We start from the raw sequence: 27,794 nt of genomic DNA on the forward strand, positions 1-27,794 counted from the left end.
AGCAGCTGATGAATAAGAATACCAACGCCCCCTCCCCAAATGAAGGGCTGATGTGCCACTCTTCTGAGGGCCAGCGCAGTATCCAGGTGGGTCTGAATAATGAGGGGTCCCCACCACCATGGCCCAGGAATCAGTGGGGCAGGCCTCCGACCCAGACAACACCCAGGGCTCCCCCCAGGGACCTGTCCGGGGCAGACGGGTTACTCAGCACACCCGGCTCTGACCTGGAGCACCGTGCCCACCTCGCTGCAAGTAAGGTGGAGGACCAGGAGCCCCCGAAGCAGAGCCCGAAGGTCAGAAAGGCAGGGCTGGTGCATGTGTGCAGGTGGGGGAGGGGAGAGGGCTGGGCCAAACAGGGAGGTGTCCCCAGAGGCTACCGTTGGGACCAGAGCAAAAAATGGCCTCAGACCACCTGTCTGGAAGAATTCAGTCACAGAACACATCGTGTGGGCACTTTCTGGGTGGGAGATGTCTGGAAAGCTCTGGGAAGGTTTCTGTCTTTAAAGAGGCATATGGAAAAGGAGTCAGGTTGATAAATTTTTCCTCTCACAGCATAAGCTCTTCCACAAGACTTAAAACACTCTCCACATCCAATAGTTACAGAGGAGGCAGGGGCAGGGGAAGATGTCAGAGACCAAAAAAAGGACGATCTGGATCCAGCAGGAGACCCCGAGCTCCCTCCTGCCACTCCTGCAGCTCATCCTGAACTTGCATCTGCACCTGGACTGCTGGGCAACGGAGAACCAGTTCAGACATCACCACCCCCTGGGGCAGAGCCCCCTCTGCACCCACCCACACCTTCTTCTCCAAAATGTACTCCAAAATCCCACCGTCATCCCCCCCCCAAACTTGCTGTTCCTTCCGCTGGAGATGTTTTTGTTTGGTTTTCTTTAGTTTCCTTTCTTTGTTTCACATCATTTATGGCATCCTTTATTTTTCTTTTTAGAGTTTCATGTAATAAAATATAGACTTTTCCCCTTTTAAATTGTGCAATTCATGAGCATTATGGGCATTGACAATGTTGTGAGACCATCACTAACATCTAGTTTCACACTATTTCTTTCCTCAAAGTGAAACCATGGATCCAGAGAGCGCACTACCCTCCCTCCTCGCCCAGCCCCTGACAACCCCAAGTCCTCTTTCTTTCTGCGTGTCTTTACCTCTGCTGGGTGTTCCCTTTCAATGAAACTTTATGATAGTTGGCTTTTTGTGCCTTCCCACATGTTTTCAGCAGGGGCTGCTGGTTTTTCAGTTTTCACTTGAAACAGCATTTTTATTATTTTAAGGGGATATACAGGGGGATTAAAGATGTGATGTACAAAATGAAGCCCTTTTAGTAACTCTGTGCATAATCTCAGGGTAGACACTGCTGTTCCCCCTGTGACACCACAGCCAGAAGACATAAGGGAGATGCTTAGCTCTTCCTGTGGCAAAAACAAAATGAAACAAATCAAAAAAATTAGCAAAAGCCCAGAAAAACTGCTTGAAAGACAAACCACAACCTGGAAAAAGCATTGCTCATAACTCAAGTTTGGAGAAAGTTTTCCCATCCCTGTAGTCCAAAAATCTTTCAAAACGCAGTGTTCTAAACAGAAACAGAACAGACATGGTCAGTTCCAATGAGAGGCAATGCAGGTGGCCAGTGTGTGTTAGAGATGCTTGACCTCTCAGGTGAGAACACAGGCAGACGGAAACACTGCAGAGACAACACCGGTCACCATAACACTGGCGGGTCTTTAGTCAGGTGACAACCAGCCCTGGTGACAATGTAAGCAGGCAGAGGCTCCAGCAGATCCCCTGGAGGGAAGAGTGAAGGGACGCTCCTCTTCAGGAGAACAGGGTGCAGGACGCATCAAAGTGCCACAGATGCACCTCTTCCCCAGAAGTTCTGATCCTTACAGTTCATCCCACTAAAATCCTTACACACCTATTCAAAGATGCCTTTTCAAGGGTGTTCATCACAGCACTGGTTGCAACAGTCGGAATTAAAGCAACACTAATGTTGATGGAGAGGGGATTGGGTCCACTCGTTCTGGTTCATGTGGATGAATGAATGCTGTGCAGTTGGAAAAGTGGGTGTCTGGTCTCAACCCAATGTCAAGGGAGACCTCAGGGTGGAAGTATGCAGACCCACTGTCTGCATCCAGGGTCCCATCTGCATGACCACATATGTGTGAAATCAGTATAGATGTAAACTGATCTGATTGTGAGTGTGCGAGAGACAGAGATGGAGAAAGACATACTGAGAGACACAGAGACTGAGACATAAGCACCAAATCATTCATGACAGTCACCTCTGTGGGTGGGAATTACAAATCTCTTCTCTTTTAGGCAGTATTTCAATTTTTCATACTGTGTCTTTATTACTCTACTAATCCTAAAAGGATTAAAATCCTATGTTAATGTGACCCATTCATTGCTCATCTATGGAGTAATTAAAGTACATTAATCCTATTTTTAAAAGAATATAAAGCCTTCTCAGGACTCAGTTCCATGTCAGCTCCGTGGCAGTAGAGGTTCTCCAGGAGGTCGTGTCTCTTCTGAATCAGCATCCAATAGAGGTGAGGAAGAAGTACCAGACATGGACACTGAAGATTACAATAGATGAGAGATTCTGTCAAGAGAAATTAAGACCTACATTCACAGAGAATAATCCCATATTCATGGAGCAGAAGGCTTCATTCTACTAAGATGACAGTAGTCCATGAATAGATGTAAGGATTCAAAGTATGCCTACCCAAATCCCAGGTGGTGTTTTCCAGGAATTGACAATCAATATAAAATTCACGTGGAAAAGCCAGGGGCTCAGAATACATGAGTGAATCTTAAAAAAGAAGAACAAAGTTCGAGGAATGGAAAGTCAGATGGAACCCACGGTTAATATAAAAGCACTTTAGCTGAAGATACCTGAGATTCAATAGATGTAGAAGAAAACCTGTCATGGAAACCAATTTTCTCCTCTCCCTTTGCCCTATTAAGTTAGGTTGATAAAAAAAAGCCTTCAAATTTCACCATTTAACATGGTAGTTACTTTTCTGGTTGGCTCCTACTTGTGTATAAATAAACCGTTTCTCTCGTTCATCTCCTCTTTACTTCTGTGGGCTCTTTGGGAGGGACCCTGGATGTTGGGGACCTGCTCTTTTCTAACCTTCTTTAGTGATATCTTTTGTCCATGGTGAAGTGATTAAAAAAAAAAGAAAAGCTCATTGCTTTTGGGCCAGATTTGGAACATGTATACCTTTGGAGACCCCCTGGAGGAACAATGGGGTTCAATACTGCTGGGAGAATTTACTGGCTGTCTTGTCCAAATGCCTAACAAGACGCTATTTGCAAGGTTTTTTTTTTTTTTAAAGATTCTTACCCTAAAACAAATACCCTATCTAAACCTCTTGGACGATCAAATAGAAAGAAAAAAGGAGAATCATGTCTGGCCTAAGAACACTTCCTTAATAAAATGGAAGGACAGAATCAGATTCAGAGCAAAAATTAAAATCCATTTATACCATCAACCCTCCCACTCTTTTGTACACTGTCCTCATGTAATCTGCCAGATGGCGCCCTGGAGAAGGCCCTTTGCCCGGAACTCGTGCTCATTTTCAGAGCTCGGCCAAGCGGGAGGTTGGTCCCCAGGGCCTGAGAGGGGCTACTTGTGAAATCTTCTCTGCTGAGACCCCGTGGACTGAAGGGAACTGTGTGCTCTGAGTGAGAGCGAGCACACCGAGCCTCTGTGTAGGCATCTCTGAGATCATTCCAAAGGCACACAGCTCTAACTGTGGACACGGGAATTTTTGATAGGCATCTTAGTTGGAAATCTCCTCCTGGATAGAAAGAAGCAGATTCAAGATGTTGCAATTGGATGGGCAGGTCGGCCTCTCGAATTTGTCGATGAGGGGGACACGCAATTCTCTGCAGAAGTAGGAACACCCATCCCTGCTCTGCTGACTTCATCTACAGAGAAACAGAGACGCGGCTCTAGGGGGAATTAAACACCCACCAACCCTTCTTACCAACGTCAACGTCCCCACTTTATTCTCCTGTCAGGTCTCTGTACAAAAACTGTGGCTCAGCCCCAAATATCACATACCCATCACCCTGAACCACTCTGTGTCTGTGTCCAACTCGAGCATTAAGGCCTGTGACCGTTACTGTCAAATCGTGTCCCCATTTCAGCCCTTCTCCCACCATCATCCCAGCCCAACCTCGGTGTCTCTCTCCAGGTCAGCAGCACTTTTCCCAGTGCCTTCCCATCAGCTTACCTTGCCCTGCTTCCATTGCTTATTCCCCATATGTTACCCACAGCGGTCTTATTAAAGTATGAATCAGATCAAGTTGTTCTGCTTTGCAAAATACTCTCGTGATTTTCTGTTGTATTCAGAAGGATATCCGGAGTCCCTACCAAGGCCCTGTGTGATCCGGTCCCTCACCCGTCTCTGCAGCCTCAGGTCTCACCGTTCTGCTCCAGCCCATCTTCACCGCCCAGATGGTCCCCACTGGGACAGCTGTGTTTGTAACTCCAAGTCTCGTACCTACACTTCTCCCGGCCTGGGAGGCTTTTCTTGTCTGTTACATACGTGGCTTATTCTTTTGCTTCATTCAGGACTTTGTTCAAATTATTTTACCCACAGAAAGGACTTATCTGACCACATTATTTAAAATAGCACACACATATTTCTTATTCAATCATTTTCTCTCCTAATAAGTTTTATGTTTCTTTGTGGCAATTATAAGCACCTGGCAGTTCATAATATATTTATTTGCTTACTGGCTTATTGTCTATCTTTCTTACTAGACTTATATTCATGGAACCACAAATAACTGTTTTAACCAGTAACTTTCATGCCACCTTTAAATGAATTCTTTATAAGGTGAGAATTTCAGAGGTTTCCACGGGTTGCTTAGGGGAAAAAAGAGAAAGAATTCAGGTTGAACTAGGTTATTAAGGACGTGGGAGTTGGTTATTTATTTTATTCATTGTAGTGTGTATCTGTTAATCCCAAACTCCTAATCTAGCAAAAGACTGAGCTGATTACTATGTAAAAAATGTTTTTTTCTTTTAAAGTTGGATTGTTTGAGATCTCTTTTCTTCTTTGTTCTTTTTCTTTTGTTAAAACAGAATTTTCCTTATTATTTTTTTACATTGAGGTACTGGGAATTGAACCCAGCACGTACTCTACCCCTTGAACTATACCCTCCCCTCCAAAGACAATTATTTTTATACTTTGACAATACCATACTGAATTAATAATTTTTTACTCCATTTTCCCTTCAGAGAGTTTTTAACTGAGAGAGAGAGTCAGAGGAAGCCCTGGGCCATCCCTTCATTCTCAGTGGGGTACTACACAGCACAGAAGCTAGGCTGTCGCCAGGCCCAGCTCACCTTTCTGCTCTGAGGGTAGACTCAGGCCACTTCTCTAAACAGAGACGTGTTAGAAGCAGCAGAAAGCCAACTAGCGAGCAACAATGACAAAACAGACCCACCTGCAGTTGGACATCATCTGATCTGAAATGACCCTCTTAAAGCTCTTCTTCCTATTAGTGGATGGTTTTCAATAATATTCCCAAGGAGATGACTCTCACTCTATTTTTCTGGATTTCTTGGGCATTCTATGACTTTGACTGCAGGCTTGATTTTCTGCACAACTTCTGCAGGGAAGCCAGGCAGAAAACATGAACGGACCCTGCAGGCCACAGCTGAGGCCTCCGGTCAAAGCATCCTTGTTGTGCAGAGCCTACGTTCATGGGACCATTTTCATTACTGCTGTAATTAGTTCTCACCCAATTGTCCCACTGAAAATGTTTATAGATGGAAGGTGGTCTGACGCAGGTGAGCAGTGGGGATGTGGGATGAAGATGGCAGACAGACTGGAAGGAGAGACGGGAAATATTTCCTCAGGCTTCAGTTTGGAAGATTTCTGATTTTCATATGGACATTAAACTGGGTCAGGATGAAGCGCCGTTTACTCTATGACGGGGTGATGTACACGTATCCCTACAACTTCTAAAAAATATGTTGAAGTTGGACGTGACAGCCTAGGGGACAGACAACTTAGAGTGACACCTCCGTTCCAGGCTGCCTATGATCTTGGGCTCACAGAGAGAAAAAGAATACACATATTTTTCCTGTGTAGCTCTATGTGAAATTATTTTGACCCTTGCCGAATGGTGTAAGATCAGAGATCATGTAGTCTGTCTTACGTCGCAAAGGCAACAATTCTTCTTGATGAGTCAGCAGACTGTTTCCGATGGCCCGGGGTCTGTGCCAGACATTAGCTGTCTAGACAAATACCACACAGCCCCCATCCCTCAAGGAGATCACAGTGTGTCATGGAAGAGACAAATTTAAATAGGTTTTCAAAACAATGTGTTAAGATTCACTTGGCATCATGTTTACTGTATGTTCAGAGGGGCTTTTGCACTGCCTGGGGCAGGGTTCTAGAAGGTAGGGAAGGTGTCAGAGAGGAAATGCTTTCTGCACTGACATCTGAAGGATTCCAGCAAATCTGTAGACCAGGAGAGTGCGTGGTGGGGACGGGATTCTCAGCAGCTTGCGTGTCTCGTGCAGAGGTCTGGTAGTGTCTAACAGCACTTTGCAATTAGGGAAGGAAGGTCAGTGAGGCTAGAGGCTGTGAGGAACTAACGGAAGCTGAGGCTGAGAAAAAGCAGCAACTAGGTTATGAGAAGGTGTGACGTTAAATCAGGGAGCTTGGACTTCCTCACTTATGCAGCGGGGAATTCTTTGGGGTTTTAAGGAGGAGAGTGACACAGATTAGCCATTAAAAGTGAGCAAAGTGGATTGTTCACTCTAAAGAACAGCACTGGGGAGACTAGCAAGGGGTGGGAATTAATGCACTGGGGAGTGAGGGGCGTGGACTTAGTTGGGGGATATTAAGGAATAGAATTGTAGTACTGACGGGGGTGAGGGAGTGGAAAAGTAAAGGAAAACTCCCAGATGTATGGCACGGAAAACAGATGGGATAGTGATGCCATTGTTTGAAGAAGTAAACCTACTACTGAGCGAGTGTAAATTCAAACACACAGAGCTTGAGATTTTTATGGGCTAATCAATTGGGAATGTCTACTTGTCAATTATAAGTATATTTCTGGGACTGAACTGAGATGTCCTTGCTGGAAAAGATTTGACAGTTAATCAGTGGACAGAGAGCAGTTGAAGCCACGGGAATAAATGCCACCCACTGACATTTTATCAAAGAAAAGGGAAGGAGGGCAATTCTGGTTCAGAAAATATGGCAGACCGGAAATTTGAAGACCCACTCACTAAAGACACATAAAAACGTAGGACACAATGCCGCCAATCTTTTATTTATTTATTTATTTTTTTACAGGCACCTTTATTGTGGTATGATTCCTGTAAAGTAAATTACACATATTTCACATGTACTATTTGATGAATTTGGTAGATGTCTACACCCAGAAAACCATCACCACAATCAAGATAGCTAACATTTCCGTAACTCCCCAAGAGGGACACTTTTCCAATTCCCATAATTATCCCTTCCCATCCACTTCTCTCCCTGGTAACCGTAAGTTTGTTTCTCTATGTCTGTGGGTCTGTTTCTCTTTTGTAGTTAAGTTCATTTGTGTCTTTTTTGATTCCACATATAATTGAAATCATATGGCATTTTTCTCTTTTTCTGGCTTACTTCACTTAGAATGACTATCTCTACGTCCATCCATGTTGCTGCAAATGGCATTATTTTGTTCTTTTTAATGGCTGAGCAGTATACCTTTGTATAAATATACTACTATATCTTTATCCAGTCAGCTGTCGATGGACATTTGGGTTGTTGCCATGTCCTGGCTATTATAAATAGTGCTGCAGTAAGCATTGAGGTGCATGTGACTTTTTGAATTAGAGTTTTCTTCTGACATATGCCCGGGAGTGGGAAGGCTGGATCATGAGTTAAGTCTATTTTCAGCTTTTAAAGGAAATTCCACACTGTCTTCTCTAGTGAAAATGCAGCCCATTTTGTGAAAGCAGACCATGCTCAGAAAATAACTGGTATTTCTAGGGGCCAGACATGAAGCGCAGTGAGTGTGGCCTGTTCAAGAATAAGAGGGCAGTCTGCCAGGTCTGGAGGAGAGTGACAAGGGAAGTGTGGTACAGGTAGGATTCAGACCACGTGGGGACATGACAGGCTGGGATAAGGAGCCTGGACTTCCAGTCATCCCTTGGTAATCATGGGGCACTGTTTCCAGGACTCCCCCGATGTCAACATCCATGGATGCTGACGCCTCTTGTATAAAACGGCATAGGACTTGCATGGAAATTATGTGCACCCTCCCATGTACATATATATATATATACACAAACATTTATTATTGAGTTATAGTCATTTAACAATGTTGCATCAAATTCCAGCTTAGAGTACAATTTTTCAGTTATACATGAATATACACGTACATTCGTTGTCACATTCTCTTTTGCTGTGTCCTCCTGTGCACTTTAAATCATCTCTAGATTACTCACGGTATCTAATACAACATGAAAGCTATGTAAGTAGTTGTCAGTGTATGGCAAATTCAAGTGATGCTTTTTGAAACTTTCTGTTTTTCCACGAATATTTTCAAACCACTGTTAATTGAATCTGCTGGATAGGGAGCCCCTAGATATGGAGAACCCCCAAGCTCTTCCTTTCCACCCCCTAAATTTCCACTGCAAGCACTTAAGGGGTCCAAACATAGAAGAGCACCATCTACCTGCTGGAAACCCTGAGGAATTCCTTCAGCTTATGTAGCACAGGAGAGAATGTATAGGGAAAACTAGTCGGAAAGGACGGCCTGCCTGGAGAGGAAGGAGGAAAGACCGCAGTGGAAGCCAGCTCGCACCCTTACTGGAGCTAGCTGATAGCAGTGAGGGACGCCGAGGAACTGGAGGCACGTCACATGGGGGGCGATCCTGGCCACCATGTGCAGGGTTCGCATAGCTGGGACACAGTTTGCAAGATTAAAATAACAAGGGGGGAGAGGGGCTGCCTCAGCCCCGGGATCCTGACAACGGCCACAGCGCCGTGACCCCAGCTAATGCAGCTCCCCTAGTAAGCCAGAAAAAGGAAACTCTGAGCCAAGATATTGCAGATTCCACCGCAGCCACACGGATAACTAGATCTCTAAGCTGACAAAATGTAACCAATGGAAACAGGAATCTTTCCTTTTCTCTTCATTTGGACCTTTGGACAGGGAGCCACAAATCTCGGATGTGAACCATCTTTAATCCAATAGAGAGCTCACTTTTTCAGGAATAAGCATGGAGAAAAAGAGTGGGGTGATGGTTTAAAGCGGAAATCAAAGTGGAAGTCCATCTGAGAAATGGTAAAAACATGCATCTCAATGAATCCGAGTTATGGCGAAAAGAAGGAGGAAGGTTAAGGAAATCTCTATCCAGCAGACAAGACTAGCCAGTCATAAAAAGACAGCACTTTAAATGATGAAAACTGTTTTTGTTTTTTGGTGATGAAAAACAATGCCATAATTTAAAACAAGGCTTGGGCCATCAACAACACCCTGAGAGTTGTTGAGGAGGAGAACATAAAGCTGCATATAGACATGAATGGTTTCCAAGTCCACCGCTCGGAAAAACTTAGCCAATCATGTGTCCAGTTGATTTGAAAATCCCGATAAGTAAATAACTCAAAAGTGGGAAAGACATGGTATTAAATAGTGATAGTGAGCAATGAAATCCAAGAAGTTTATACCTATATTTTCATTGTTAATATAACAAACTGAAAGCAACTCTCAAAAAGTAGTAACTGGAGGACACTTACACACACACACACACACACAAACGCACACACACACAATCTGGAACAGCAGAGAGGTAAAATATGCTAAATTTATCATTATTGTGGAACAGGATCTAATAATTATTTCATTTTTGATAGTGTTATAGGAATACTGGTCCAATTACATAGAAAGTTATGAACTTAGAAATATTTATAAAAATTTAGAGAGAATTTTCATTAAAAGGCAATATAGCTTCCAAATCATTGAAGAGAAAATTAACAATAAAAAAATTAATCAATCCAGCTAATATGGAGTAACAGAGACCATATTTACCATCCTAAATTAAACCACAAAATGGATACAATATATGAAGCAATGATTTTTAAGAGAGGTGAAACGATCATCCACTAGGACCCTGTCCTGCCACCCCCATAACAAGGCTGCTAGGCCTCCTACTGCCATCACCAATAATGTCCACCAAGACACGGCATTTCCTTCCTCTGCTCCTACTGCAGAGCCAGTTCTGAGCAGTCCTTTTCCAGATTTTGGCAGACAGCTCCCAGAAGTGCTCTCTTGGGTCTTGGTCCCTTTTGGCCACCAGCAAAGGGATCAAGGATGAGCAGTAAGCCTCCTTACTCATCCAAGACCTAGGAACCTATCTGATTTCTGAGCAGGGCTTCAATCTTGTCTGCTGTCTGGTACTCTCTGCCCGGCTTCCCGAGTCCCCGGATTGGGCAGCCTGCACGCTGGCCACAGCCCATCAAAATCTGTTCCCCCGCCATGAGGCCACGCGTGATCGTGAGCATGGCTCCAGGCCTCTGGAGCAGCGTGGCTTGGACTGCGTCCTGGCCCTTGGCGCGCGAGTTCCATGCCCTTGGTTGAGTCAGTTAACATCTCTAAGCTAAGTTTCCTCATCAGTAAAATGAAGACATATCAATATGTTAAAAAAAAAAAAATCAGAATCGGGGCGGAATAAATTTCTGATGACTGAAGATTTTTTAAATTTTGAATTATACAGCAAAAGACATCATACAAATTTTACTACTTCAGAATTCTAAAGGACAGCTTCTACTGTTAAAACTAATGCATGAACGTACACACAAACACACGTGCAGACACACTGACTCTGATACACATACATCCCTACACACACACGTACATGGACTCATGTACCACACACACACATAGCATGCACAGAACCACATATATCCCCAGGGGCGCCTGTGCACAGCCACACACACACTCACAGTCATGTACCACAAAATTCCCCAGGTGCGTTCGTGCGCACACACACGTCATAACCACCTTTGGCATTATTCTAAATCAATTTACAATTGAGGGTCTCAGTGTCCATTGTTTTATCCTCTCAGAAGATCCTGACTTCGGAGCGTGAAGCAGGAGCCCTTCGTCGCTGGAGACGGTCTTTGCCACTTACAGTCTCAGTAGAGCCAACATAAATGCTCTGGACCTTTGGAAGTGCAGTTCCAGAGCATACCTGGGAGCTCACATCCTATATATCTAAACATTTTAAGTGCAGTAGGTTCTAAAGTCCTGCCTTTACAAATATATATTTATTATAAGCAGGAAGGCCAGGTTCAAAATTAGAATTCCCAGACACAGGGGAGTCCTGCAAAGAAAGTGAGCGTGTGGGGAGAGCTGATTCCCAGACTCTGATCACTAGCCTGACCCTTTTCTTCCCAATGCTGGGTCCATCCCTTGCCATAAGGGGCGTTGGATGTGCACAGGGGGACACTCAGATTTCACGTCCGGGCTCTGCCTATAACCTCCATGCAAACAGCTGCCCTTTAGTCTCTCTGTGAGTCCTGGGTATCTGAAATCCGGGGAGAGCCAGTGCAGGCACTAGAAATGGGTCAGGGGCTGCTGAGGCAGGGCATTCGGGGTCCTGGGTTTCTAGAGCATGGGGTGGAGCCAATGACCATGTCCCCTTGGTCCTGCTGACGCCACCCGATGGAGGGGGTGGCCAGAGGAAGTGTCAAGGCCAGGGGGACAGTCTACAGTGCAGGACCGAGGGCAGCGTGTCCCCTTGCAGGGGTCTAAGGCGAGAAGCCCTAAGGAAAGTTCTGAGGAGGCTGTAATGTATCATCATTCCCATTAATTAAAAAAAAACAAAAGCTTACCACAGGCGTGCGTGGGAAGGGTTTTGTTCTAACAAGGGAATGCACTTGCCAACGTCTGGCCATAGAGGGCTGGTGGGCTTGCCAGGTTGACGAGGAACCGAGAGGCCGTTATTCTCCACTGGGTCTAAACACTGCCTGAATTCCTCCAGGTGACACTTAAATGCAGTGAGACATGGAACCCTCTCAAGTTGTTAAAATATTCATGGTGAGCCATGCAACTCTCTCCTCATTCTTGGCTACGAAAGCACGATAAACACAGGTGGGAATCTCATCAGCCTGTTGGTTGGTTCACTGTCCATCTGGTGCCCCCTCTTGTAGGAGGCTTTATCACATCACCCAGGGCTGATCCATCTCATGATCACAGCTGATTTTCTGCAGGTGGCATCACTTGCTGGTGACACGAAGGAGACATGTTAGCCACCTCCCAAACACTGAGGCTTCTCCTGGGAGGAGCCTGCAGACCACCAGTCCAGCCTCTGCACAATGATGCTCCTCAGTGTCACTCCCGGCTTGCTGCCCTGGCCTCTAACTCTGGCCAGAACCTCGCTGGATTGTCGATAAATGTCACCCATGCACCACGTCTAAGCTTCGCGTCCAGATGTGACCATGGTTCTTCTTTTCTTCCCATCGATGGATTGTTTGATCTTTGTGTAATCGTGTCGGCAGGAAGGCCAGTACCGCCCTCTTGAGGTCTCCCAGAACCGCCTCTCTCTGTAACTGTCCTAGCGCCCCAGGGGATCGGGTCTGAAGCCTGGCACTCAGACACGAGGATGACAGCTGGAGAGATAGGAATCCACTCCTACTGTGGCTTCTACTGAGGCTCGATGTGCCCATAGAAACGGATCCCACAGGCCCTGACTTCACTTGACTCACTGCAGGGATGCTCCCAAACTGCCCCATTCCCCCCAGAGACCGAGGGCTTTCTGCTTGTTCCCGAAAGCCCCACCCCCGAGGGGGCACTGGGTCCAGTGGAGCATCCAGCCTGGTTCCCCGGCAGCCCTTAGGGCTTTTGTGGGGCCTGGAACATCAACTACCCTCCCCTAAGGGGCCCGTTTGTCCTTTCCAGCCAACAGACCTAGGTCATAAGCACTTTAACTCACCTGAGGGTGTTTTCCTCACTTCAGGGGCAGTGAAGACGGGGCTTCTTCACACTCCAAGTGCCCCCGGTCTGGATGCAGACAGTCTGGCTCTCCACCCAGTCCTGCAGTTCCCGGCCACACCTGCTGCTGGTCACTGAGTCTGTGCTGTGTTCTCTTCCAGGACAAGAGGTGCACTCTGCCCCCAACCCCGCCCCCACCAGCGGTGGCAGAGGCGGCGGACAGGCAGGTGAGATGGGGCCTGAGACAGTGCCCACAAATCAGTGCCCCAGAGGCCGCTGGTGACTAGAGGGACCACGCGGCAGAAGCCAGCATGGGAAGGGAGGAGGATGAAAGTTCAGGATAAGGAGATGAAAGGGGGAATGGATAGCACCGTGAGTACCTAGACCATGAAAGGGAAGAGAAAAGACAGTGACAGCTGGAGCGGTGTTGGTGTTAAAAGTTGAGGGCTTTTTTTTAAAATTTTATTAATTACCAATATATATTGACAGATTTCTTATTTTATTAAAGATTATGTGCCATGTCATATAACAAGATATAGTATGTTATTATTTATTAAATAATACATAATAGAAGATATACTAGCATATTATGTTCTGTTTATTTATTAGCAGATTGTATATAATATATATGTAGGTGTTTATATACATAACATATAATTCATGCATCTATGTAATATATAACCCATAACAAATAATGTAAGATTATCATTAATATATAACAAGATTACATAAAAATAATGATGTAATATTACCCATTGTATGTCTTGGTTCATGACACATTCTCATCATAGATGCCTGTCAGAGGTATTTATGTATTAAAATTAATATTAAAAGACACAGTTATGAACATATCACCCAGCATCATAACAGGAATATTGACAGAGACATACTGTGTCCTCTTTCCCTATCCTGTTCTTGGCCTCTTCTCATAGGAAATAACCATCATCCTGACTCCTGGCTTACCCTTCTCTTGCGTTATTTTCACACACACAATATTTAAGATCAGTTAAAACAAATGAACTGCAGGTACATGCAATGAAATGGATGAATCATACACTCTATGTTAAATTGAAAAAGTAAGCCCTAGAAGGTGGCCTATAGTGTGCTATGCTTTTAACTGTGTATATATATGACAACTAAACTCACTAAATTAAGAACAACTACAGCTAGAGTCCAGGTGGGAGAGAGACAGATAAAATTTGAGGTGAGCAGGTTTGCTGCAGGTGAGCGAGATCCTTTCCAGTAACATGTCATTCTCTCTGAAGCAGGAGGCAAGGCCATCTGCTGGGAGTCAGGGAAGAGAGAGGGAAGCTTCAAGGTGTGCAGAGAGCAGAGAACGTTAACACCACTGAGTGATAAGTGGGGAAATGTGCTCACTAGAGAAATCCTGGAGGATTGCCTGGCAGCGGCAACATGGTGGGCATTGATTTGTAGTCTTAGAAACCTGTGCTGGGAGAGCCTGCTGCCTGCAGGCTCAGAACAAGTAGAGCTGGGTGAACCGAGATGGAAGTCGGCCTGGTGAGGAACTGAAAAAGTCAAGGCTCAAGGGGGTTTTGTCTCTCATAAAGAGAGTGCTGACTGTGGATGCAGAGCTGGAAGGTGGGGAAGTGGAAGTAAGAGGAACGTGGACAGGCAGGGAAGCAGAGTCAGTGCATGATGCCCCAGTGAGGGTGAAGGAGTGCCAGGGAGGCTGGTGGAGAAGCAGCTTGACGGCTAGAGGTGGGCACTTAAAGGAGAGAGCATGGAACTTGTGTGGAGACACGCCCGGGTATGAGCCCGGGGGTAGGGTGAATGGGGGGTGGCTGGCTCAGGCTGACGGAGAAGAAGACCCTAAAATGACCACACTGGGTGGAGGAGGGAGAATGAACTTTTACGTCTTGATGGTAGGAGGCTAGGCAATACAGAGCTGGTGGTCCAGGTGCTCCTGACTGAGGCAGATGAGCAGGGAGGCCAGGGTGGCAGGCACTGATAGGAAAGGATCCGTGTTTTCCAGGTGCTCCCACGAGGGGAGGAGCAATCATCTGAAGGTGGAAAGTGAGCACAAGGAGGCCAACCCAGGCTCCTGGTCAAACTGGGGTTGTGAGGGGGCAAAGTGTCAACTCCAGAGATGGTTACCCAGGAAGCAGGGACCACGGGTGAAGTGAGGGGACACTCAGAGAAGAGAGGGAGAAGAGTCTTCTGGGTGTAGGGGGAAGAGAGGCCCCAGGACAACGGAGCACAGGGGCACAATGATGAGGATGGACTGGCTCTATGGTGACACTGAAGGGATGGCTGGATCTTTGTCCTGAGGTCTTAGGTTGGGGGGGCTACTGGCCTCATGAGGATCCCCTCTCAGCAGCCTGGACAGACGCTCCCGCTCCTGAGGTCTGTGTGGCCACCACTGTTCCCGGAGGGGCCCTGCCTCCATCTTTTCTTATCAGACTTTCCTGCCCAGCCCCCGACTGCCAGCGAGGGAGCCTGGGCCTCGAAGCTGCTTCCCGTGGAGGGACACAGGCTCCTCGGAGAAGCAGGCTGATCTTACTTTTCTCCGTAACCCAGAGCCTAGCAAAGCGCCAGCCCATGTGTGGGCCATGTAGGGGCTAGGATACTTACCAAACTAACTCAAAGCAGTAGAATAGCTGAGCCAGAGGAAGTGATCACTGAGCCCACAGAGTTCACTGCCCACACCGCCATTCTACAGATGAGGAATCAGAGACCAAGCGGTGAAGCAGCCTTGGCCAAGGTCACGCTGCTCTTAAATGCTGGCCTGTGTCGGGCATGCCAAGTGATGTGCTGCAGTGAAGGGGCTGAGAGGGGGCTCTGGGGCCAGACATCTTGGGTTCAATTCCCAGCTCTGCCATTTATTAGCCGTGTGATTAATTAATGTCCTTACCTTTAAAGTGGAACTCATAGTGGTGCGAACTCATTGGGTTGTCATGAACACAGCGTTCATGGAACAGCAGGACAGAGTTCTGTAAGGGTTTGCTATTGCTTTGGTTACTATTATTATCACCAATTGAACCCTGAAATGAAGAACAAAGGCAGCAAGAATTTTTATTTTAAAGGATTTTAAAATCCTCTGATGAATGCTTCATTTCATCTATTCAAGTTTGCATTTGACACTTATTAACAACTACACAATGGATGACTTTTGAGGCACTCTTACTTCATGTCTTTAATTCTCACTAATGACACAGGCTATTTAACAGGCAGCAGTTTCTTTTCCAGGAAGAGGGACAAAAGGTTAAAATGTCTCAGTGCCTCTCGGTCCCCAGTGAGTTGGTTGTGACCTGTCAACCCAGCTTTGGGGAAGTGCCCGCTCCCCCTGGGCTCGCTGAGCTGCCCCGCAGCCTCCGGGGGCGCCGTACCCCACACGAATCCAGTCTCTTTGTTCCTATCTTTGTTTCAGATCCCTCAAGGACTGCCCATGCCCCAGGGCCCCATCTGCCCCGCCAGCCTCGCCTGCTGGAATCCAGGACACTATCCTGGGTCTCAACCATCCTCTGTTCATATGACCGCCCCACTACTCTACATTTTGTCCTACAAGTGTGGGCTCCTGTGGCTCGCCACACAGCAGGGGTCTCCCAGTCCTCCACCTTGGGTAACTGCATTGTCCTGCACAGTGCCTAGCGAACCCGTGTGGAGGCAGGAAGAATACAGAACAACAGGTGCTCAGAGGGGCTGCCTTTCCCACTGCAGGGGCCCTAGAGAGCTTTCTCCCGGCTGGTTATTCACAGGCGCTGAAGCTGTGGAATCTCGATCTCACCAATTTAAAGGGCACCATCACTAATTACAAAAGCAATCATTTCTTCAGTAGCAAAAGGAGAAAAGACTTTGTTCCCCACCTCCAACTTTTTTCCTCCACCTTCAGATGTTTCTCATCTCTGGACTAGGGTAGAAAGCAACTCACAGAATATTATTTTTCAATGTTTTTTCCCACTCTGAAGATTGCTTTCCCAGAACCGATGAAGGCTAGAATGGACTTAGCTTTCCTGGACTGAGTATTCAGTGGCCTGGGGTGGGAAGGGGAGGGGGGAGGGGAGATAACTCAGCAATATTGAACCTAACAGAGACATTACAATGTTCTATTCTAAACAGAAAGGAAGCAGGGTGCTGTAGAAACAGGAAAACCATAGTTGGAAATGCAATAACGAGTTACAAGAGAATAAACATAAAGATGTAAAAATGAAAAAGGACATCAAAATAAAAAAAGGTGGGAATGGGAGAGGGGAACAAGAAAATATAGATTTTTTTCTTTCTTTTTTTTCTTCATTATTCTTAGGATGTGTTGGAGCCTAAGCGATTATCAGTCTAAAGAAAATAGATATAGTAATGGGTTGATATATTTGAAGAATAAGGTAACCACAAATCAAAAGCATACAATACAGTCACAAAAAAACCAAAAAGAAACAAACTCAAAATGGCTTAAAGACTTAAATATTAGACAAGACACTACAAACTTCTCTCAAGAAAACATAGGCAAAACATTATTTGACATACATCTCAGCAATGGTTTCCTAGGGCAATCTAAGCAACCCAAGCAACAGAAATAAAAGCCAAAATAAATAAATGAGACCTAAATAAACTTATAAACTTTTGCACAGCAATAGAAACCATAAGTAAAACAAAAAGACAACTTAAGGAATGGGAGAAAATATTTGCAAAAGATGAGACTGACATTGGCTTAATTTCTAGACTATATAAATTGTTCATACAACTTAATAAGAAAAAAATAAACAACCAAATCCAAAAATGGGCAGAACAGCTAAACAAGCAATTCTCCAATGAAGACACACAAATGGCCAATAGGCATATAAAAAAATGCTCAGTATCGCTCAATTATCAGAGAATTGCAGCTCAAAACTACAATGTTATCATCTCACACCAGTCAGAATGGCCATCATTCAAAAGTCCACAAACCATAAATGCCGGAGAGGATGTGGAGAAAAAGAAACCCTCCTACATTGTTGGTGGGAATGTAGTTTGGTGCAGCCACTGTGGAAAACAGTATGGAGATTCCTCAAAAGACAAAAAAAAAAAAAAAAAAAAAAGACTTATCACCTAGTCCAGCAATCCTGCTCCTGGGCATATATCCAGAGGGAACCTTCATTCCAAAAGATACCTTCACCCCAATGTTCACAGGAGCACTCTTTACAATGGCCAAGACATAGAAGCAAACTAAACGTCCACTGACAGATGACTGGATAAAGATGTGGTATTTAGATATAACAGAATATTACTCAGTCATAACAAAGAAGGAAATAAAGCCATTTACAGCAACTTGGATGGAACTGGAGATTATCTCACTAAGTGAAATAAGTCAGACAAAGTCAAATATCATATGATATCATTTATATGTGGAATTTTAAAAAAATGATAAAAATGAACTTATTTATAAAACAAAAACAGACACACAGACTTGTAAAACAAACTTAGGAGTTTGGGATTAACAGATACAAATTACTATATGTAAAACAGACAAACGACAAGGATTCACTGTAGAACACAGGGAACAGTATTCAGTATCTTGCAACCTATAATGGAAAAGAACCTGAAAAAGAATAGACTATGTATATTTACAACTTAATCACTATGCTGTATACCTGAAACTAACAAAACAGCACAGGGAGTGAGTCCTTCTGGGACAAGGCCTCTGTGGCAGTGGCCTCCTTGTCACCGCTCCATCTCACCAGGAGGCCAGGGTTTTCAGAGGTGAGCGGACATAGAGCTCATACACTTCAAATTGATTACCCGAAAAAACTATGGAAAAACCAAATTCACCTGCAGTGTGGAAAACATGAGCAGGGCCCCTAAGCAGACCGACAAACCCAAAGTAAGATGGCCCGTTGTTCAGATCGGAACCAGAACAACGACTACCTGGCCCCAGTTAAATTACCACCTCACCTGCAATGAACTGCTCGTACTCTATGTCAGGGATGTTTCTGTTGAGACTTGGGAGTTCAAAGGAGTCGGACCAGGGATCGGGGCTCTGCCAGTGGTAGAGGTGGCCCCAAGGGAATAGCACCAGTACCGGCTCCTCCATCTTCAGCAGGGTCTTCAGGAGGAAGGCAATGTGGATGCAGACGTTCCTACGGAGGCTGAATCCCTCTGGAGGGTTGACGTCACACAGAAGGTACCTGGCAGGGAGCAAAGGAGAGCGGGTCATCAGGGCCAGGCCTCTGCACAGGAATCCCGGCTTAGATAGAACAGATACAACGGGAATCCCTGCACAGCCCATGGCCTAGACTCCAGACACATTCAGCAGCTTCTGGTTTGTAAAGTGGAGGCACTGAACACCCATCTCCATGTGGCCAATTACTTCAAGTCCGGGAGCAGTTGTGGAAGACATCTTGGCATCCGTCTAACACCAAGCACCTGACTAGCACCTGAGCACCCGTTCTCCAGGGGCTCTCAAACTTCTTGTTTTACAGAACCCTATACACTCTTAACAATTACTGAGAACTCCAAAAGGCTGCTATTTATGTGAGTTAAATCTATCAATATTTCCTGTGTTAGAAGTTAAATAAGAAGTTAGAAAAAGTGTATGAATTCACTTAAAAATATTAACAATCTACTGTATGTTACCATTAATACTCTTAAACAAAATATAATTCTATTTTTCAAAAGAAAAATCATTAGTGAGAAGAATAGCAGTGATTTTAATTTCTGCAAATCTCTTTTGGACTGGTGAGAGCTGAATTCTCCTATCTGCCTCTGCGTTCCCTGTTTTGTGATATCACAGGCCAGGTTTTCCCTGGAAAACCCCACAGGAACTCGGGAGAGCAAGAGTGTGCAAAAGGCAGGTGACATCCCGGCGTTTCTATGAAAATGGTTTTGCACCTCAGGGGCCTTGGATACACTTTGATAACTGCTGCCCTATCCAAGGCGAGACTCTTCTACACAAGAGCCAGGCAAGGGTCCTGGATTCTGTAATGAGTTACCGCCACCACACCCCTCCCTTTTCTGTGTGTTTCTCATAAACTCCATTACTGCAGATGAGGATGTAATCCTCAGCTGGGGCCTCTAATCCCAGAAGGCTGCTAACTTCAAGAGAGAGGGTCCCATCTACCATCCCTACACCCCGCATAGTTTATTTTGAGTCAAGCCCTAGATAACTACTTATCGGCACAGACCCTTGTGTCTTATTCCTGAGGTTGACTGAAGGAACCCACATCTGGATGGAACTGAAATTTCCCTGCAGATAAACAAGGCTGATAAACCACCTCATTCCAACATCTGACTCTGGGGCTCTTCAAAACCCGGGTAAGGACCCGCTTCATCTAAGAGGGGTTCTCCGCCTGCCCGTCCCGGTGGGTTCTGGGAGGCCGTGGCCACCAAGGGCTACCCAGACTCGCGGCCCCAGCCCCAGGGCCTGAGGGGGAGGAAAGCTTGAGGCTGTGCCCAAGCCCTGCCCCGCCCCGCCCCAACACCGATCCCACCCTGGTTCATGTCCACCGGCCCCGCCGACGGCGCGGATGTACGTTTACCATCTGTGAGACGCCGCCCCAGACAAGATGTCGGCCGCCTACTTACCAGGCCAGAACTAGTCGCCTGGCCGAGCAAGCCGCCATCCCCAGCAGCAAGCACCGCCATGGTCCCGGGCAGCTGCACACTTCCGGAGCCCGCTGCCCGCCCCAGAAGCTCAGGCCAGCCCGCGCGGAGCGCGGCGCCTGTAACCATGGCAACGCCGCAGGGCCATCCTCTAGCGCTTGCGTCGAGTGTCTTCCCGAGTCTAGATGTGCTAGGGCAGAACTTGCGGAGCCAATGGGAGCCAGGGCGCGGCCAGGACGGAGGTGGGGGAGGCTTATGGGGCAGCCGGGCGGGGCCGCTCGGAAGTCCTGACCTGCAGGTGGCGCCGGGAGGAGGCTGGGGCGGTGCTGCCACCAGTGGGCGGGGCAGTGGGGCAGCGGGGCAGCGAGACGGGGACACCCTCACCTGTCCCTGTGTGGGGATCAGCCTGGGCTCCGTGGCCTCCGCTTGCACAGGACGTGGACCCAGTCTACCTGTGGGCAAGATAGAGGACTGAGCCCAGGCACGCACGGCTGGCCAGGTAGGGCACCTGAAGTGCAGATCCGCCAGGCCCGCTGCCGGCCTTGAATACTCGCTGCTAGGCAGTTTCCAAGAAGACGGGATCTGTCATAAGAGGGGAGGTAGGGCTGGGGTGCCAGATGCCGGGTTAGGTGCAGTCTGACAGGAGAGCCATGGTGAGAGGACTCAGAGCGGCCCCTGTGTAGGCGGGGCTAAGAGTTTGGGGTATAGGGTGGGGGTGGTGTGTGCCTTGCTCTGTGTTCTCCCCAAGAACCCTCACTCCAGAGCAAGGGGCTCTGCTCCCCCCACCCCTCACTGCACTCCCTGCCTTCCCCAGCACCATCTGGGGTGTGGTCATGTCGGGGCAGGGAAGGCCCAGGCAAGGGGCTCATTCAGGGGCAGGGGCCACTCTGCAGGGATGCTGGACCTGACAGCGATGTGGTGCTTCGGAACTCCCCTGGGCTGGGTTTCTAACCAGTGGGATGGAAGGGCCTTTCCTTCCTGGGGTGCAGTTGGGGGAAATAGATCCATCATGAATGTCAGCCCTGAAAATGGAGGCTGCGCTACATCCATTCCTGGAAAGAAAAATCAGGCCCCTCCAGTCCAGGTGACTCAGAAAGTCATTCAGCAATGTTTGGGGTCCCCAGTTTACCTTTTCAACTAGAGCTGAGCTGCTCAGGAGGCCAGATCTCTGTCCGTGGCTCCAGGAGTAGGCTTTCTGTTGGGCGACAGGATCCTCACAAACACGTGTGTCTTTGTGGGTCACTCCCCTCTGACAAGCTGGGAGGCAGGGTGCAGTTGTGGGAAATCGTGTTTCCATGAGGAGAGGGCCACCAAGTGGTGGGGGCACAGGAGACAGTGAGAAAGAGTCCCGCAGCCTTTCTGGAATCAAAAAACTGGCAAATGTGAAGAAGTGCATAATTTGTTTTATTGAACAGGCTGCTTATGTACGTTTGGAGGGCCAGGTTCAAGGACTCTGCATCCCTCCAGGACAATAGCCTCAAGAGAAGAACAGAGCAGGAGGAGATATGGGGTTTCTCCCAGGAATGAGGCAGAACAGGGATTTCTGCAGATTTGCAAGGAGACCCCGACCACTGAGCACGGGGTTACAACCCCACATGACCCCTGTCGTGTTTGGCTTGGCTCTGGGTCTGGCCTGATCATGTATTCTTCCAGCTGAGTTCCAGAAAGTCAGAGGGTAGATTTAGAGAGGCTGCCTTTGGAACCCGGTGTGGAGACGGAGGGTCGTTTATCCTGAGTCCCTTCAGCCTAATCACTGTAGCTCAGTTCCAACACCACTCAGGCCCCCAGGGTGGCCGTGGAGGGAGAGCAAGCCTGGCAGGTGACCCAGGGGTCCCACTGCTGTTCCCCTCCTTTATCTTTGTTACCTTTCATCCCGGAAGGTGTGATTGTCTCATGTCATGGTGACAAGCCATCTCTCCTCTGTCAGGTGGGGTCCCCACCCCCACTCAGCCTTCTCTCTGCATGGATGATGAAGGACCAGGCTCACTTGAAGTTCTGAGCTTGAGCAGTAAGGTGGAACCAAAGAAACCAATGGAAACAAAGAAACAAATCATTGTGGCAAATCTACCCACCACAGAGAAGCTGCCCTGAGTGGAAGGGTGGGTGTGGGCATGCCCATTTGTTTCCTGTCTCCCAGTGCTCTTCGCTTTCTTATTGCAGACCTGCATGGTTACAACAAAATGATCTGCAAAACTGAAAATATTTACTCTCTGGCTTTTACAGAAAAGGCTGACCAGCCTCTGGTTCCCGTACCGGTCAAGTGATAGGAGTACCTTTCCAGTTTGGAAACATCTGGGCAGGCCCAGGTTTGCAAAATTCTTTAAGAGTAGTTATGGTGTTTTGCTTCTAAACATTTTTACGGCTGTATACTTAACTGTGGTTGTGCTGTGTAATTCTGAGCCAGGATTTTCTCAAACTGTTTCTCATTTCTTATACCAGACACCCCTAAATTCCAAGGGGAATGGGATGTTAAGGAAGCCATGGAGTTTAGGAAAAAGATACAGATTTCATTTCCATTTAAGCATCGATGTATCTCCATCCTAGGCAGTATCGGTTCTGTGGTATTGATAGGGGAACTAAATAGCAACCAATTTTATAGAAAATAGTGGGTCATTGGGTACACAAGTTCTTCTTTTCAACATTTTTGTAATGTTTGCAGTTTAAGATGACCATTCCTGAGAAACAGGCAGCCTCTTAGAATGAAATAGCATTTTCCCTGAACCATACTCAATTTTTATTTCGTAGACAGCAGGAAGGACAATCACACATTCAACAATTGGGGACCTCAAAGATAAAATGTAACTTTCTGAGAGCACACTCCCCCCGTCTCCCTCTGTTCTTTTCACTGTCACATTGTCCCTGAAGGCTCTTTCGTATCTTCTGCTCATGACTCCAGTAACTCTTCCTCCTCTTTCCTCAGCTGGTAAGTTTACTTTTCTACTTTAACCAAGCAAACTGAAGCCAACAGAAGAGAACATTCACCAGCAACTCCTAGCACATCCGCTCACATTCTGATGTCTGTGACCTCACTCTCGCTTCCCCACCTCTTATTACAGGTGACATCAAAAGCCATATCATCCAAAAGTCGCCAGGGGGCCCATCCATCCAATCTTCTCCGGGCTGTCTCTCCCACATCCATCCTCTCTGTCACTACCTCATCTATTTTGTTCTCCTGCTAGTTGGCTCCCATCAGTATATAAAAGTCCATCCTCTTAAAAGAAACAAACAGCACTCCTTGACCCTAATTCGCCCCCACCAATTGCCACCCCATGTCTTTGCAGCAAATCTTTAATGAGTAGTTTAAACTCACTGTCTACATATTTTCTTGAGCCATCCCCTTTTGCACCCACTCTGGCTTTTCCCCTGATCCCTCGCTCTATGGAAACTTCTCTGTCAAGGCCATCAGTGACCCCACGTTGCTAAATATAGTGGTCAGTTTTTAGTCTTCATCATGCTTGGCCATTTGGCAGCATTTGACCCAGCTCTTCCATCCCTCCTCCCCCGTGTTCCTGCTTTACTTGACCTCCAGCCTATCGCTCTGCTTTCGATCTTCTGGCTGGTCTTTTGCCAACGTCTCCTCTTTTTTCCAAACATTTACTGCGAATGTGCCCCGGAGTTGGGTCCTGGGTCTCTCCTCAATCTCTCTGCTATAAATTTGGTGGAAGCAACCAGACTTGGAAATTGACATGCCATCAATTTCTCGATTTGTCCAAACTCCCTGATTTGCCCTTTCCATTTGGAACTCTCTCCCTGATACTCATATTCTTTTTCTTTCATTCATCTTGCTTTCACATTCATACATATGTTCTACTGTGTAAATTACTTTTCCAAATTTTGAATCAGTCCATACATATCATGTAAAATGCTCAGATCTCTATTATTTCCACTAAGATGCTTATTCTACCTTAGAACCTTTCTGCATTTCTGTATTTATGTCAATAAAGTGAATAGAATTTCTACAAGCCTCATAGTTAAACAGTGTGTTTGTTTGGGGCTATTATGTAACATGAAATAATGATACATCAACATAGTCCTTTTTCATTTAATTTTATGTAACACCAAGATGAGGTTTTTGCATGAAGACTGGTTTTATTGAAATTTTACCTACGTTATGTACAGTCAGTTTATGTGAAAGCCCTCATTTCTCCTCTTTTCTGATATATTTTCCATTTGGCTATTATAACATATACATTGGCATGAAATAAAATTCCAAAATCATTCACATAATAAAATCAATACATTTAAATTATATTTTTTAATGTTAATAAGAAAGAAAAAGAAACCCAAACTCCTCTACTTATTAGGCATTTCTGTGGCAATATCTAATAGACTACTTAATCATGACATTGAAGAACTGAGGTGATTCCTACCCCTTTCCACCTGCTCAGCCCCATCTTGTCCCATCCCCTGTGGATGGAGAGGACATCCATCCCATTTTCCAGGTCCAGATATTGGAATCATGTTCTTTCTCTCTCTTTCACTTACACACACACACACACACACACACAGCAAATACAGCTTGTTATAAAATCCTGGCTACTCTGAATTCATTAACCACCTACTCCCTGTTCCCCACCCTCCTAGGAGCCACCTTCAACCCCTTGTTGGACACCAAATAGCCTCCTTCTTCCATCTTTGCTTTTCTACAATCTCATCCACACAGAGTCAGAGGGAGCCTATAAAAGCATACATTGAGGGGGTGGGTGTAGCTCAGTGATACAGTGCATGCTTAGCATGCATGAGATCCTGGGTTCAAACCACAGCACCTTAACTAAAATAAATAAATTAACCTCCTCCCAAGAAAACCCAAAACAAAAGCATAAATTGGACATCACCCATCCCATCAAAACTCACTAAAAGGGTCACCATTCCATTAGGAGCCAAAGTCGTCCCAAAGTCTTCCAGGACCCGGCCTGCTCTGCCTCTCCGCCCACACTCTCCCCATCACTCTGGGGGCATCTGGCTCCGGCTCTTCCTTCTTCCTCCGGATCTATTCTGCTTCAAGTTCATTACTGCGTGAGATCTGCCAGGATTGCCTTATTCCCTCCTGCCTGCCTCCCACCCCACCACCATCACCTGAGTTTGCTCATATCACTCTTATTTTTCCCCAAGCTCTTGCTACCCCCATCATGTTGCCTGTTTTCTCTGCTAAAACTCTGAGCCCCCAGTGATGGGGAGTCGTGTCTATTTTGTTGACTAATAAAGCCCAAGAGCCTTGGGAAAGGGTATAGTTACTAGATTCCCATAAGTAGTAGGAGCTTATACAGATTTGCTGAATGAATGCAGAGGTCCTGGTCCAATTCGATGGAGCACTTCTGTGTCCTGCTCAAAGATTAACTCTCCTTTCCTCCTGAGAGGGGGTGACCACTTCCTTGGTAATCAAAGGCAAGATCTATTTTCTTTATGCTGTTAACCTTAGGCGGGGAGACTGGGGGATCTTCATTTATATTTTAAAATTTGATTCACTCTGCAGTTTGTCTCCTGTCTATGTATCCTTTTGAGAAACCGTTTATGAGTGATCATTCTTCCATCAGATTGAACAGGATCCAGGGGGAAGTACCAAGCCTGTCCCATCGGCCATCCTGTGTGTCATGTCCTGTGACCCAGTGGATGCTCAGCATGTATGTGAACCAACAGGAGTGAGTGAAGAGATGGGAACATCTCATTATTGTGGTGGCTGCACTCTGTCCGATGCCTTGAGATATGGGGAAGGGTTTACAACTGCGGAGGCGAGATGTCAGGTCCTCTGTGCTCTTCCTGAGTGCCCTGGCCTTACCCATTCCCCCAGCCCCCTCTGGGCAGCCAAGCCCAGGAGCTGGGCCACCGGCAAATGTGCTGATCGATAATCAACCTCACCCAAAGTCCGGGGGTAAGAGCGGCCAGCACAACTGGTTGTAGACTGTGGTCAGGTCCTTGGAGGAATTCCTCACTGAACAATGTTTTGGACCTTTTATTTTTCTCCATAGCCTCCAGCTGAAGAAACAGATTGCCTTAGGTACATGAAAGGTGAGGACACCTACTATCCCCATGGAGCCCAGTTGGGCCTGGGAGTCTGCTGTTTGTACAGCCGGTGGGCTCGTGTTGCTTTGGGCATCCCTGTGCCTGAATTCCTGCAGTACACTCGGTGGTAAGAACGGGGGTGCCTGGCAGGGAGGGAAGCGGGTCGGGAGACTACACAGCTGGGGAGACGTTAACCTGGGGTGAGCGGGAGCCGGCTGATGCATGGAATCTCGGTGCAAGGAACTCTCCAAACTCAGAGAGGTTCCCACTCCCGCAGGGTCCCTTTGATCAGGGTGCTAGGCTCTCAGCACTGCAGGGTCCCTGTGAGGATCACGGTGCCTTCAGGCAGTGGGAATTAAGGGGTCCAGTGGCAATTAAATTAACTGTGCACCCAAAGCCAACCCCTGTCTGTTTCAGCCTGTTTCCTAATCTGCAAAACTGGAATGATGTTAACCATCCCGCAGGTTTGTTGATGGGCTGGACACACTAGACAGCCAGGAGCTGGAATTCCTCTGTGCCCTGATTGTTATCCTTCCTTCACACTATTTACTCTCACAAGTTCAGTCTCTCTGTCTCTCTGTCATTCACTTGTAACTTTCCCTCCTGCTCTGGTTTCATTTGATTCCCACCCTCCTCCCAATCCCCAGATGAGTGAAATTAATTTCTGTGTGTCAGTTCCAAATTCCCGGGAAAGATGCTCTGTCCTCTCTGGATTGGTTGTCCAACCCATCAGTTGCAGTCAGAGGAGTGAGTCCCACTGTGACCAGAGGAGGGGCTCTGCCCAGCCCCCCAGCCACCACTGTGGGAGCACATAGCTCTCCGAGGAGGAGGTACTGGCTGTGACTTGGTGTCACTAAGTGTGAATTTATCTCTCCTCTTGCCCCACCTTCTTCCTCCTAAACAAAGATGAAAATTATACACTCCCGAGATTTGTGTCATGGAACACTGAGGGTGGGGGCTAAGAGGGCTGGATTCCCTGCTGAGTGTAAGGGGCTACAGTGATTCCCCAACGAGAGCTTGTAAAGGAAACAGCACCAGCCCCACTGGACACTTAGGGTGCTGAGTCTGCGTGACATTGAGCCAGGCTTCTGACCACAGCTCAGGGGTCTGGTCCGACCGGTTAGTCTTTGAAACCAACCAGCTTTGGATTCCTCAATCCCTCCCTGAGGTTTTACCTGCACCACGAGCTTCTGTATCTCTGAAGACAGATGATGAGGACCCTTCACGTAAGGCATTTGCACAGCCCTGTGCGGGAATTTGTGCTGCACGGTCTGCCCGGCGAGCTG

The 27,794-nt window shown here is 46.8% G+C and overlaps 3 long non-coding RNA genes across 3 annotated transcripts in view; 2 read left to right on the forward strand and 1 right to left on the reverse strand.

The window, feature by feature from the left end:
- The window catches only part of LOC135320611 (uncharacterized), a 352,044-nt gene that overhangs the window by 145,671 nt on the left and 178,579 nt on the right, over positions 1 to 27,794 (forward strand). The window lies entirely within an intron of this gene.
- Positions 13,968 to 19,132, reverse strand: LOC135320606 (uncharacterized). The gene is made up of 3 exons (XR_010379812.1): positions 18,862 to 19,132; positions 15,851 to 15,980; positions 13,968 to 14,262 (listed from the first exon to the last, which is right to left on the reverse strand). It is a non-coding gene; the product is annotated as an uncharacterized LOC135320606 (long non-coding RNA).
- Positions 25,895 to 26,977, forward strand: LOC135320609 (uncharacterized). Its single transcript, XR_010379815.1, has 3 exons — positions 25,895 to 26,129; positions 26,475 to 26,635; positions 26,926 to 26,977. It is a non-coding gene; the product is annotated as an uncharacterized LOC135320609 (long non-coding RNA).

This window comes from Camelus dromedarius, unplaced genomic scaffold, assembly GCF_036321535.1.
Source record: "Camelus dromedarius isolate mCamDro1 unplaced genomic scaffold, mCamDro1.pat HAP1_SCAFFOLD_140, whole genome shotgun sequence".
Taxonomy (NCBI): domain Eukaryota; kingdom Metazoa; phylum Chordata; class Mammalia; order Artiodactyla; family Camelidae; genus Camelus; species Camelus dromedarius.